This window comes from Nilaparvata lugens, chromosome 9 (genome assembly GCF_014356525.2).
Source record: "Nilaparvata lugens isolate BPH chromosome 9, ASM1435652v1, whole genome shotgun sequence".
NCBI classification, from domain to species: domain Eukaryota; kingdom Metazoa; phylum Arthropoda; class Insecta; order Hemiptera; family Delphacidae; genus Nilaparvata; species Nilaparvata lugens.
The window spans coordinates 35,424,591-35,439,421 of record NC_052512.1 but is presented as its reverse complement, the minus strand read 5'-3'; the positions used below and the strand labels follow the sequence as shown (position 1 = coordinate 35,439,421).

At 35.3% G+C, this 14,831-nt stretch overlaps 1 protein-coding gene across 1 annotated transcript in view; it reads right to left on the bottom strand.

Annotated features, from left to right (window-relative positions):
- The window catches only part of LOC111048233 (endophilin-A), a 211,616-nt gene extending 200,928 nt beyond the window's left edge, over positions 1-10,688 (bottom strand). Inside the window, exon 1 of the mRNA XM_039435807.1 lies at positions 10,311-10,688. The gene's annotated coding sequence lies outside the window, so the exon portion shown is untranslated. The remainder of the gene's footprint in view (positions 1-10,310) is intronic.
- Between the last annotated feature and the right edge of the window lie 4,143 nt (positions 10,689-14,831).

Below are 14,831 nucleotides of genomic sequence, written 5' to 3'. Positions count from 1 at the left end.
GATCGATATATTGCGTGATGCCAGGTATATCAATGTGAATAGTATAAATTAAAACAGGAGACACACAACATAGATAGATTAAAAACACTGAAAAACTTACATTATAATCGGAAATTTTTAAGGAACTGTGTCCCCTTTCTCACCGAGCAAAGAGTGTAATGTAAGTTTTTCAGTGTTTTTAATCTATCTATGTCGTGTGTCACCTGTTTTAATTTATATTATAAAACTTTAAAGTGTTTTCTGTTATGTGCTATGAATGTAAGTATATACTTATAGTATTTATATCTAATGTAAATAGTTTATTGAGGCCCAGTTTACTTCTAATTTATTCAAAGTCCAAACTATGTCTTATCATTGATGATTAACTTCACATTATCTCCAAAATGAATATGCTGAAAGATTATGTTTCTTTTTTCAGGTACCATTTACAAACAAAATATTGAAGAGAATGTGCTCAAAGGAAATGCATATAAATTCTTTTTTGTTGACCAGGATGGAACAATTCTTTGGAACCTATACTTAGAATAAGTTAGTTAGGTAAGATAAAATTCCACTCATTTTTTAAACTTTATATAGGCAATGTCATTTTATACAGTTTCCCATTTTTTAAAAAAGGTTTATCCACTTCAATGTTTTATTATCGATTTGATGGTAGATATTCAAATAGTAAGATTTAACTGTGGTACGTGACTAAAATAATAGAAAAACTGGCTGAATTTTGAAATCATTAATAGCTTACAGGAAATCTTAATATTTCGAAACTACCTGAAACCACATGAGATCAAGATGGACAGTTGAGAAGAGTGCTTAAAAAACAATGTATTCACTTATCATTCAGGGAATAGAGTTATTCATAATATTTGGGATTCCTTCCATAAAGAAATAATTTATGTAACATTATCTAATAATGTGATAACATTACATCAATAATTTGATGTTAAAATTGTTTTTAAAACACTCTTCTCAACTGTCCATCTTGATCTTGAGTGGATGATGACTTATAAATGACCATACATTAGAACTATGAATAGATGACTTCAAAAATTCACCCAGCAAGTGCTGGTAGAAAACACTGAATAATAGCTTTTAATGACAGTCATTCCACCTTTTAAAATTTATGATTAAATTCATGGATGAAATACCCACATTGTTCTGAGAGAGATTTATGTATTTGCAGTTTGGTATTCATTTTCAAATCACTTAGTTCTACTTATAATGTTGTAGATAATCATCATTTCAGATTAAGCAATTAATTTATTGATTATTTCCATTTGTTTCATTAAACTTGTTTCTCTAAATGTAGAACTAAAATTACTTTATGCAGTACATTTTGGAGACTTAAGTAAACCAAACGGTCGAGAAGTAGCCTACTGACCACAGAAATAAATAAATAATTGTTCATGGTATCCAAAAATATTGTTCACCAACAAGTTCTTTTGATCTAGGGGCACTGATTAATCCCAATTCCTGCATGGAGATTTATTTATTCAATCATTCAGAATTACACAACTAACAGATTGATGCTAATAATAATTCAACTGAATGTTGGTTTATTGGAATTTCTCATATAATATTACTTTGTCATTATTGGAGGGTTCCTTCCCAAGAAATATAATTAAAAACTTATACAGATTACAATCAATTTCAGAATTCACTTTGCAAAGTTTTTTTTTATAATGAATAATAAATTATCTATAACTTTTTGATTTCAGGCCTAGTGATGTACCAGCCAGAAGTAGAGGATGACAAAGAAAATCAACTATGGATAATATTCCATGGATATGATTCATGTATGATGTAGTAGCCTACAGAAGAAAGAGATGGACTAATCTAAGAAATATATTCATTTTTTCAGTACATCTTGATGTGTTTATTTCATGTTATTCATAATAATATCTTCTTTTTCTGATCGCTCCTGCTAACTGCTTCAATTCAGGTAGTTTTGAAGAAAACAGCAAGTGACATGAAATTAATAAAATATGTTTTAATTGTTTATACTTGAGGGATTTTTAAATCTATATTTAACCCAAAAGCATCGAACTCTTATTAACAACTTTATTGGTTCTGTATGTCTTCTGCTTTTTTGGAACTAATAAAATTATTTAACATTGCTGACTGGCAAATGCTATAGGTAACACGTAGTTAAATAATAGACTTGAATTGGATATAAAATAGGGTATCACAATTATTATGTATTGTATTAAGAATTAAGTAATAGTACTTATTTACTGCATTGAAGGGGTAATAATTCTTTGAATATGAAAAATAACTTAAGCAAAAGTTGAAAATATGATGTTCCAAGCCACATCAAATATAATCACTTTCAATTCTACCTTCTAGGCTATATTTCCAAGGTTTTGATTAAAATTGATAAGCTTTTAGAACATTATAGTGAATAAGGAGTTTGAAAGGCTACTCTAATTCTAATTAATACCCTAATAAAATATTAATTTTAATAGGGCAACTTTAATGGTTAATTGTAGAAAATAACTAGTAGGCCTACCCTAAAATATTCAAAATAAGCATGACCAGTTTCTAATTATGTCATTGTCAAGAGAGTCCTTATTGAAAATGTCGAAACTAATCATGTTTCATTTTGGAATATCACAAGGGTACTAGTTACCTTCTATAATTAATAAATATTCATCCATTTTAAAATAGGCTATGTGTTATTTAAAGTACCATAACAGAACTCGTTTATTAAAGCAAGATATAGTTATCTCAACAATAATTATTAGAATTAGTTCGCCTGTTTGAATACACTTTGTACATGTCATATGTGTTAATCTATAATAATAATTTCCAATATTCGTATAGCTTTTACTGGTGAAGAGTCCCTAATTGAACATTGCCTGAGAAGGCATATTGATTTAGGCAGTCAATTGGCCTCACGATTCTTATACATGATTGTATATCAGCCGGGACCGTACCCATCCAATGATCAAAAAGGGGACTGCTAAAATAAAATTGCCTAAAAAACGTTTACAATATTGATATCCCATAGATTCCAAAAATGCCAAAATTAAAGCACTTATTTATTATTTATTTATTGATTTTTTTTCGATAGAGCTTCAATAGGCCTTTGAAGTTGAATACGGTACTCATAGTAGGTAGGCCTACCTATAAACGATGTGATTCAAAGAACATGCATTGACTCTGAAGGCAATTGATTCTAGTTAATAAAATAATTATAATAATATCTTATTAATAATGGAATGCTTCTAGTTAATAAAATAATATCTTATTAATAATGAAATACAATCAGTTACTTCAAATAATTTACCCTTACAAATTTCAAGCATAGGAAATGAAAAGTTAACTCTTAGATTGACATGCCTATAAAGCATAGATAGGCCTATATTTATAATGATCAAGTTGAGAAAATAATAAATTTGAAATATATAATACAAAAAATGATTCCATTATCCTATTCTGTAGTTGAACTGGAATGATTATTTAAAACATTATAACGTGAACCTCACTATAGAATATGGTACGCCATAGTGGAGTAGGTCAATTCCCACACAGAAAACACTAAACATGTAGAAGACACAAAATAAGAAATTTCTGAAACTATTGTATGTAGCCTAATTGTAAACTATCTAATATTTTCTGTAATTGATATAGTAGTTGTAGTTTTTCGTAAATAAACATCAATTTATTTATTGCCAATTCATCACGTTAATATGGAGAAGTTCCACAAAATTTCTGTTTCCCGTGTAAATCTTGAAATAGATCAATCCAAAAGTCGCCGTTATGAATGAGACCCTGTCTTATAAATTATCACAAGTTTTCTTATCATCTCAGACAAGAGTGCTGTTCATTAATATTAAGCCTCTCTCTCATAACTAATCTACTTAGCAGCTTAACAAAATGCAGTCCAAGATTACCAGAGTATAGAAGTGAAACAATAAGTACACAATTCCTAACTTTGCAAATTAGTAATCTTCTGAAGTGTATCGACGCTTTTCTGCTAAAGAGCTTTCCATCCAGAGCTCAGGAAATAATATGGAATGAGATGAATACTATAAACGAGTGGCCTGCAAAAGATAGGCGCGATTAGGATGGAGTCTAGAAAAGATTTTTCGCTAATTAAAACGGAAGGGAAACAAGTCTTGAAATGTTTCTACCGACAACACAATAATTATTACCGATAATTTAAGTGGGAACCACTTCATACTGGAATCATAGCTTCAATGGGGCTTTGATGTTATTTATAAGGGGTGCTAAGAGTTTGAAGTGGATCTCAAGAATATATAACATCTTGATGCAACTTCTTTACTTCACAATCTGAAGAAAATTATAATACTCTCCATGAGAGTTGAGAAGGAAAAGCCTACAGATACTTCAGTTAATTATAATACTCTGAACAATAATCCTATACTATTAAACGAGCAATTTCTGTTTATATGTTTAGATGTTTATATTTGTATGTGACCGGATCTCGAAAACGGCTCTAAAGATTCTCACGGAATTTGGAACAAAGTTGGTTTATGATATGAAGATTCGATTGCACTAGGTCTCAACCCTGGGATAACTCGCTCAATTTTTTTTTTTAATTATATAAAAATTAGCACCTAGTCTGAGACTAATAAGCTATTTATTTTATCCTAATTTTACTAAATAGACTTTTTCAAACCTCATCCTATGATTCAGTTTGTCTAGTTTTTGACTACAATTACTTAGTCTAGTTTGTATCCTATAAAATAGTTTCATACAATCAAGTTAGTAGGCCAATAATAATTTGTTTGGTTTGAAGGGATGAACATTTCACTATCAACTCGCTCAATGACATTAAAAGGATAAATACGTGCTTGGAAAAACAGCTGGAAATTTTGTCGTCTGTCGATACCGTAATGGAAGAGAGTGAACGAGTGCATGTGTGTGGGATCATCCAGCTGATCTAACGAGAAGAAAAATTCAGCAAGAGAAACTTGTTTCGTTTATTTCTCTTTTTTTAAAAAACATGTTTACTTCAGAAAGTCCAAAATAGTAACTAGAATTAGTGTAGAACAGTAGTATATTAACGAATTTGTATCAAACATAGTATATCATTCTAAATCGAATTCATAGTATATCTATTTGTAATATTGATGATGTGTTTGTTTTTTGAAGTGTGAATAAATTGTTATTTTGATGAGTGATAGAAGCTTAACCTATATTACTTTCCTTGCCCTACTACCATAGGTAAGGAAAGTATTGCTTTCCAAAAAAAATTAAGGTACCCTAATTTCAAGTTATCTATACGTTTCAAGGTCCCCTGAGTCTAAAAACATGATTTTTGGGTGTTGGTCAGTGCGCGCGCGCGTGTGTGTGTGTGTGTGTGTGTGTGTGTGTGTGTGTGTGTGTGTGTGTGTGTGTGTGTGTGTGTGTGTGTGTGTGTGTATGTGTGTGTGTGTGTGTGTGTGGTGTGTTGTGTGTGTGTGTGTGGTGTGTGTGTGTGTGTGGTGTGTGTGTGTGTGTGTGTGTGGTGTGTGTGTGTGTGTGTGTGTGTGTGTGTGTGTGTGTATGACTGTGAACACGATAACTCCATTCCAAATTAACCGATTGACTTGAAATTTTAAACTTAAGGTCCTTATACCATCATGAGGATCCGACAATAAGAAATTCAATAAAATTCAATTCAAGATGGCGGAAAAAATGGCGGATAATTACTAAAAAAACCATGTTTTTCACGTTTTTCTCAAAAACGGCTCTAACGATTTTCTTCAAATTTATACATGGATAGCTATTCATAAGCCCTATCAACTGGCATGAGTCTCATTTCTGGGAAAATTTCAGGAGCTCCGTAATATTCTTTAGAAAAATGGCGGATAATGACTGAAAACCTTGTTTTTCACGGTTTTCTCGAAAACGGCTCTAACGATTTTCTTCAAATTTATACCATGGATAGCCCTATCATATTATCAATAAGCCCTATCAACTGACATGTCTCATTTCTTGGAAAATTTCAGGAGCTCCGTAATATTCTTGAGAAAAATGACAGTTACTGAAAAACCATGTTTTTCACGATTTTCTCAAAAACGGCTCTAACGATTTTTTTCAAATTCATACCCTGTAGTTATTTATCAGCTCTATCAACTGGCATGAGTCCTTTTCCTGGGAAACTAATGGGGGGTCCTCCCTATCCTTGAGAAATTGACTTTGTAACCTCCTTCTCGTGCATGAGGTAGGTAGAGCAGTTTAAAAAAGAACACAGTCATAGTCAAGATATTTCATCTGTAGAACAGCTGTTTTGACGACTTTTGAAAAAATCAACGAATTTCACAATTTACACAAAGGAAAAAGTACTCTGAAAACAATTTATTATAATATACACATATAGTACAGTAGTCTGATCGTAGTTGCAAATATGTTGCCGCCAATCGTCATTATGTTATTCCCCTAAATTATTCTCGTTTGAGAATGAGGCTTGCAGTTTAATGAGCAAGGAAAGTTGTGTGAGTGTACCACACCAGATTTTTTTGATTTGGAATATAGTATAAATTTGGAAGAGGACAGTTTTGGGCATAAGCCTGTTGTGCCTCCTCTTATAACTGTAAAAATAATTGTACGACTGAGAAAATTAATAAATAAATATAAACTATAAATTCAAACTATAAATTCAATCTTTCGTTACAAATTTTCTATGCTTTTACACTCCAGAGCAAAGTTCGGTCCCCCGATATTAACTATAAACTGATAATTGACAATAAACTGAGAATTTTACGGAGAATTAAGAAGGGAAGCCTTCAGATACTTGAGTTTGTAGAGGAAAGGCAGTAATTGAACGAGCGTTAGCGAGTTCTCACTTTTGACTCACTCAAGACCAAAGTCGTTGTCCGTCTGTATGTTCTTCAATAACTTTAGAAAGAATTGATCAATCAGCTTCAAATTTCGAAGCTGAGTTCGTTGGATAACATGATTGACTTACTCCTTCGTCCTTTTTATTATATAAAAATAATATTGAAAGTGCATAAGAGAAACATCTGTTGTGATTTATCATTTAGTCATCAGGAATCAATTGCATTCTATTTCTGAAATTTTTCCTAGCTTTAGGAAAGGTTCCTCTAGGGCACCTGGCCACCCTCGACTCAGCCTCTTGACCTACATTTAGGCCTGGAGTTCACCCATCTCTGGTCTCTTGGGTTTTTCTTTTTGCCCCTTCGAAACTGCCCTGATGGGGCGGAACCCGTGGGTTTGAATGCAAGGCAACTTCTGGAGTCGCCTTGGAGTCCGTTTTAGTCGCTTCCTAAGAGAAAGCAGGATCTTATTTCTGAGGAGGTAATTCTACTCTTGTGCTTTTCTATCATTGTGAGGCATTCTGTTCCATAGAGTAGGACTCGCTTGAATATTGACTCGTATATTTTTATTTTAGTTCCCTGGCTTATTTATAGTTTTCCCAGGATGGTTCTCCTAAGCTGGTAATGCACTTGGTTGGCTTTCCTTACTCTACGAGTAAAATGTTAGTCAACATTTTAACTACCGTAACTCTTCTGTTAGTCAACAGAATTGACTCACTCCTTCGTCCTTTTCCAGGATATAATTATTGTTTATTGTTCTTGAAGGGACGGATTCAAGGATCCAAAGGATCAGACCCCACACGTCGACCGAAGCTTATTGTGTTCCACGTAGTATGTTAGTTAGGCAAACCAATACCTGTGTCTTTTACAAGAACCAGGAGTTTTTCCCAATGCTAACATCCCATTCATCACCTGGTTGCTTGTCGCAGTCTAGTGTGATATGCTTGGCAGTCTCTTCAGACTGATTAGCCCTCGTGACCTACGTGAGTTTCACTCCTGGCCTTCTTTAAGGTCCTTCTGCTGAGGAAGGGGCGGCCAAGTTGCCTCTAGGGCGCCTGGCCACCCTTAACTCAGCCTCTTGACCCACATTTGTGCCTAGAGTTTCACCCATCTCTGGTCTCTTGGGTTTTATCTTTTTACCCCTCCGAAAGTCAGCAGAGTCAAAAGCCTCACCTCTCCCAAGACGTTTTGCCTAAATGGCCGCCCTTTTTTAGCAGTGGCGAGGTTTGGTCTCTATACCCACAAACTCGTGACCTGCGTGAGTTCCACTCCTGGCCTTCTTTGAATGTCCTTCTGCTGAGGAAGGGGCGGCCAAGTTGCCTCTAGGGCGCCTGGCCACCCTTGACTCAGCCTCTCGACCCACATTTATGTGTCTAGAGTTTCACCCACCTCTGTTCTCTTGGGTTTTATCTTTTTACCCCTACGAAAGTCAGCAGAGTCAAAAGCCTCACCTCTCCCAAGACGTTTTGCCTAAATGGCCGCCCTTCTTTGAGCAGTGATGAGTTTTGGCCTCTCCACCCATAAACTCGTGACCTACGTGAGTTGCACTCCTGGCTTTTTTTGTAGGTCCTTCCGCTGAAGGAGGGGTCGCCAAATTGCCTGTAGGGCGCCTGGCCACCCTTGACTAAGCCTCTTGACCCACATTTGTGCCTAGAGTTTCACCCATCTCTGGTCTCTTGGGTTTTATCTTTTTGCCCCTCCGAAACTCTGCAGGGTCAAAAGCCTCACCTTTTCTAAGAAGTTTTGCCTGAATAGCCGCCCTTCTCTGAGCAGTGGCGACGTTTGGTCTCTCCACCCACAAACTCGTGACCTACGTGAGTTCCACTCCTGGCTTTTTTTGTAGGTCCTTCCGCTGAAGGAGGGGTCGCCAAATTGCCTGTAGGGCGCCTGGCCACCCTTGACTAAGCCTCTTGACCCACATTTGTGCCTAGAGTTTCACCCATCTCTGGTCTCTTGGGTTTTATCTTTTTACCCCTCCGAAAGTCAGCAGAGTCAAAAGCCTCACCTCTCCCAAGACGTTTTGCCTAAATGGCCGCCCTTCTTTGAGCAGTGATGAGTTTTGGCCTCTCCACCCATAAACTCGTGACCTACGTGAGTTCCACTCCTGGCTTTTTTTTTAGGTCCTTCCGCTGAAGGAGGGGTCGCCAAATCGCCTGTAGGGCACCTGGCCACCCTCGACTCAGCCTCTTGACCTACATTTTTGCCTGGAGTTTCACCCATCTCTGGTCTCTTGGGTTTTTTTGCTCCTCCGAAATTGCCCTGATGGGGCAGATCCCGTGGGTTTGAAGGCAAAGCAACTTCTGGAGTTGCCTTGGAGTCCCTTTTAGTCGCCTCCTACTACAAGAAGGAATACTGAGGGTGAATTCTGTCGACTCAAATCTCCCCCTAGTAACAGGGGGCCTCTTTGCTATAACTAAACTACAATAATTGAAGAATAATAATAACAATAATGGTTAAGGGTGATTGCTTGAGCCATCTCCTCTCAATAGGCCTATGATTCATGAGTTGTGAAGTCGTTTCCCGGTGCTTTGGTATTCGGAGCCCACCGTAAACTGTAGTTCTATCATCTCTCATCATCTGCCCATTACCTAGGCACAAGCCTGGAGCACATGTGGGCATCACCCTCAGCAAAAAAATACAGTTACTATCCTTACACTATTATTTTATCATCATACAACTAAATACAGTATTTACAGTGGTAGATACTTTTGAGTATCTGATAAGATGCAAAACAATCTGTATACCGGTATTTGAACGTCGGTTAACGTAATATCTTCATAATTTTCATAAAATGTTTTTCAATCCATAACTTATTGATTAAATTACACAAAAGTATTAATAATAATATTCATTTGGGGAGTAACAACATGCACAGACCAAAACTGTTCCTCCCCCAAATTGGTATTCATAATACCTTTATAACGTAAACCTCACTATAAGTAACCTATATATCTCAAATGAACTCCTCGGCTTAATATCGAGTACGGTAATAAGAATTATTGGTATTACGTTTTTCAAGGTGGTTAAAATACGTACTGTATTGTTTTTGTTTTAATGGTTGTATGGTTTTTTTAAACTAAAACTCTACACGTGAACATGATAAGTTAGGTTAGAAATAATTGGGTCAAAGATAATATCAATAAAACTTTGAGGTTACGTTTACAAACAAATTTTAAAAATTAAGGAAATACATACTTACCATTTTTGATAGATTGCTAGACAAACTAAATTAGAAAAAATATGTTGAGATCAAGCAGCAACATTAAAATAAATACAAGGAAAATGAATGAGTTCTAAATAAATCAATTCTAAATAGATACGGTTATGCTATAACAAAATGCAGAGAAAAGTTTTCAATGTATTCTATTGAAATACTGTCCACGTGTTACAAGTGAAGATGGGTAGGATTTATGAATGGAATCAGTCTACTGATGAATCATGGTGTCAAACGTGTGACAGCTAAACTTGAAATGTCAGAGGTGTCTGTAACATGAAAGGAAAATTGAGATATTTTATAAAACTTCTTACCTGAAACAAGTCTGGAAGGTGAATTTGTAATTAGAAGTGATCAGTTAAAGCAAAATAATCCGAAAAACGATCAACTGTTGAACAAAAACTAACCTAATAGAAATACAACTTATCGATTTTCACGCACCGAGAGTCCTAGCGAAAGTGATCTATAGTAACTACTGATGACTCATTTTCACAACAGGATAGCTTGAAAATTGATTTGCGCACAATTAATAAACCAAATTTGAAGATCGGATACTAAAACGGCGACAATATATTATTTTACGAAGAAAAGTCTAGACAGACTTATAACCCACAAACTGTGACAGTAAATGACACTACCCAAGACTTGCAAGGGAACTGTGAACTGGTGAATTCATCTATTGATTTCAATTAGAGTTCGCAGCTGATCTCCAGCGGACAAAACTGAAACTAAAAGGGTTGATTTAAAATATCGAATTGTATCGATGTAATAATAGTTGATACTTTAAGATTGAATATACAATATCGACTCTTAAAGATGTGTATTGACGGACGCACAGATTCGTGCGAGGCAAGTCTTTGGCCGCACACCTTGGCGAGGCAGTGTGCGTCTGTCAGTACGCTGCGTTCCATAACTACAAAGTAGAAGATTCTTTTCTACTTCTCGGTGAAATAACCTGCATGTTTATTCATGCTGTGAAGGTGCTTGACTCCCAAAAAGAGACTCCTCATAAAAATCCTGTAGTGAGTGGTGCGGCTTTTCCAAAAGTTGATTTTTCACTCAGCTATAGAATCAAGTCCCGTTTTTCCTGAATTTGTCTAGGAAGGCTGTTAAAAAATATCATTGCCCGGGATGGGAAGTTATTGTAGCTCCCGGCAAGTTGGCTTTGGAGCACCTCCAGTCTAGTGGTATGTCGTGTATTATGACTTTGTATATCACACTTTCTTTAGGTGCTCTAGGTTTTCCATGACCTACATCAGCGAGCACAACACATATCGACTGTACACCGTGAATATCTCGAGATGCCTGAATGTGGATTACTGCAGGAAGTGATTCCTGAAGCTGGAAAATGTCACTATCCTCAGAACCTTCCTCTACAGTAGCAGCACATCAAGGAAAGCTGGTGTGTGACCTCACTTCAGCAGGCCATAGATGTGAAACAGTGAATGATAGGTCATGACTGCTCTGATCTACTGCTAATCACAGCTTTTGGAGGAGGTACAACACTCTGGACTATTTCCTGCATACTTGGTCCACATTATGATTACAGCTCAATCTCTCATCCATCCAGAATCCTACCAGCTTCACTGGATCTGATGCGACTGTTTGTCTTTCCAATGAGCAAACCAATATGTATGTTTTCTCCTCATTTGGTTTAAGCTTGTTGGCAGGTAACCACAACGTTGCTTCAGACTTCTATGAGTCTAGCAGACTCTTTCTTTGCCTGTTCAACAGTGACACCTCTAGAAATCAATCCAATCTCTGGAGCCCTACCCCCGGATGCTTGAGAAGTCATTTATGAGCAATTATTATATGAATAACAAGGGGAATGGTCCAAATGCTATAGTGAGGTCCACATTATAATGACAGTGGATTAAGATAGGTGAATAGCGGTGCCAATTCTCTGCCTCAATTAATTATATTTCTACATTGTCCAAAATATTATTGGCATCATTGTGGAGCTAGAAAAGGATAGTACTACCTGCTTTGTCGAATGATAGACGAGGGTAGCAACACCAAAGTTGATCAAATACTGTCATTATAACGTGGACCTCACTATAGGCAGGGTGGTATATAAGGCATTGTTGAATGTAACGTTAGAGACTCAAGTAAATATGAAAAGCATTGAACTGTCCTCTCATCTACATATTTATTCTTATATCCTTATTTGCTGTATATTACATTACAACAACAAAGACAAATAATACTTGCAGAGCACCATGGTGAGATTACAGAAATGCATATCTTCAAATGAACTGATTCATTCAAATGCACTGATCCTCTCACTCCCTCATTCAGAAACAATAGAAATAAAGATCTACATAACCAAATACTTTTAAATTTGGCATGTATTTTCAGTTGGCCTTCTAGAGGTGCACTAGAAATGGATTTGAGAAAAATTCCATAGATATGCCCAAAATCAGCGTTTTACAGCTTTTTCAAGTACTATTCATCAAAAAAATGCTCAAATTAGGTGCACAGCCTCAGCTGAGGTCAAAAAACTATGAATTGGAGAAAATTCAGAGTAACATCAAAGATCCGCCCTAAATCGGCGGTTTTTGAGTGTTTTGTAAGCTTTAAAAAAACTGGGAAAAAGGTTCAAATTTGGTACAGAGGTTTAGCTGGGTTTTAAAAATTTTGTTTTGTGATGACTTTGGATTAACACCAAAGATGGGTTGTTTCATTGTGTTTTTCTAGTGTTCCCCAAATTTTTCTCTACGTTTTCTCAAATTCTCCAAGAACTAAATGAGATGAAAGGTTCAAATTTTATTTAGAACTGTAGCTCAGATCTAGAAATTTTGTCTTGAGAGGACTTCAGGATAATGCCAAAAGTACGTTCATGATACATGGTTTTACTGCATTTTCCTAGGGTTCCTCAAAGTTTTTTCTGCGTTTTGTTAAATTTTTTCAAGAACTACTTGAGATTAATTATTCAAATTTTGTACAGAAGTTCCGCTAGAGTCTAGAAAGTTTGTATTAAGAGGACTTGAAAACTATAGCAATGCCCAAGATGAGTGGGTTTACAGAATTTTTCCATTTTTCATTTCAAATTTAGTACACGGGCTCAGGTGACGTTTAAAAAATAATAATCATCAGGAGTTTTAAAATAACATCAAAGTTCTGCCCAGAATAGGCAGTTTTATTTAGCTGGAAAGAGCCTGAAAGTCTGTATTTGACTATTTTATGGAATAAAGCATGCTCAAATAATGAAGAATGCAGGCTATGTTTAATAGAATGTATAAAAGCCAAATGAATACAAGAGTCATTCAACTGCTTTTTCCATCTCATTATCCATGTCCCACATCTCATATACACTGTACCTTTCTGGTCTTTCATTTTTGACCAAATGCAGTGAGGTATATGTTTTAACTTGGATTTTCTTCTGTCTGCATGTATGTAACACATTTATGGCCAAACGCTTTGATAGAATTAGATGAGATTTAGCTGTAATATCCCTTTTTCAACTGCATGTCAATGTTTACAAAAGGTTTTTTGAAATTTGTTTGACATTAATTTAAAGGATAATATGAAAAGACTAGAAATTCCTCCATACTCTGATGTCACTATTTATTATCATTCACTATGAAGATATGATTGATCAGACAATCCTATTATATTGAGCGAGCAATTTATGTATATATTTGTTCATTTATATATTTGGTTATATATTCTGGTATTTATTTATGTCCAAGGAATCTCGAAATTTGGAACAGTATGTTTATGTTATGAAAATTCGATTGCACTAGGTCTCATCCCTGGGAAAACTCGCTGAAGGACATGAAAATGATAATAATTATTCATCCATGGAAAAACACATCATAATTTAGTCATCTGTTGATAATGGAAGATGCGAGTGCCTGTGTGGGAGAGAGACAGAATTATGTTCAGCTGTTGAACTTCTGCAATTAATCAGCGGATCTCATGAAAAGTATTATCTGGCAATTATAGATAAACCGACTTGATCATCCTTATCCGATCTGTTGACAACGATATGATTTTTTATTTGATCAGAGTACCTATAAACAAAATTTTCAGAGCTAATCATTATTTTTACAGTTTTAAGTGATTAGTGAGTGTTATTTTGTTATTAAATTTGGTTTGTGAAAAATCTAAATTCAAACTTTTCTGTTTTTATATGTTTGGACTGCTTCTATGCTTTAGTACCTTTTTTACTTTCCTTGCCCTATTACCATAGGTAAGGAAAGTATTGTATTGCTTTCAAAAAAAAATTAAGGTACCCCAATTTCTACATTTCTATTTGTTTCAAGGTCCCCTGAGTCCAAAAAAGTGGTTTTTAGGTATTGGTCTGTATGTGTGTGTGAGTGTGTGTGTGTGTGTGTGTGGTGTGTGTGTGTGTGTGTGTGTGTATATGAGAGTATGTGCGTCTGTGTACATGATATCTCATCACCCAATTAACGGAATGACTTGAAATTTGGAACTTAAGGTCCTTACACTATAAGGATCTGACACGAACAATTTCGATCAAATGCGATTCAAGATGGTGGCTAAAATGTTGTCAAAGACAGGGTTTTTTGCGATTTTCTCGAAAATGGCTTCAAAGATTTTGATGAAATTCATACCTAAAATAGTCATTGATAAGCTATATCAACTGCCACAAGTCCCATAACTGTAAAAGTTCCAGGAGCTCCGCCCCATCTCTGCAAAGTTTGATTTTAGATTTCCAATTATCAGGTCTCAGATATAATTTAAACAAAAAATTTCGAGTGGAAAAGATTGAGCATGGAAATCTCTTCAATTAATTAACTCCTTGTAACATTTTCACCAAAAATTGAAAAAAGCTTGAAATTTGAGAAAATGTAATTATTCAATTGCAA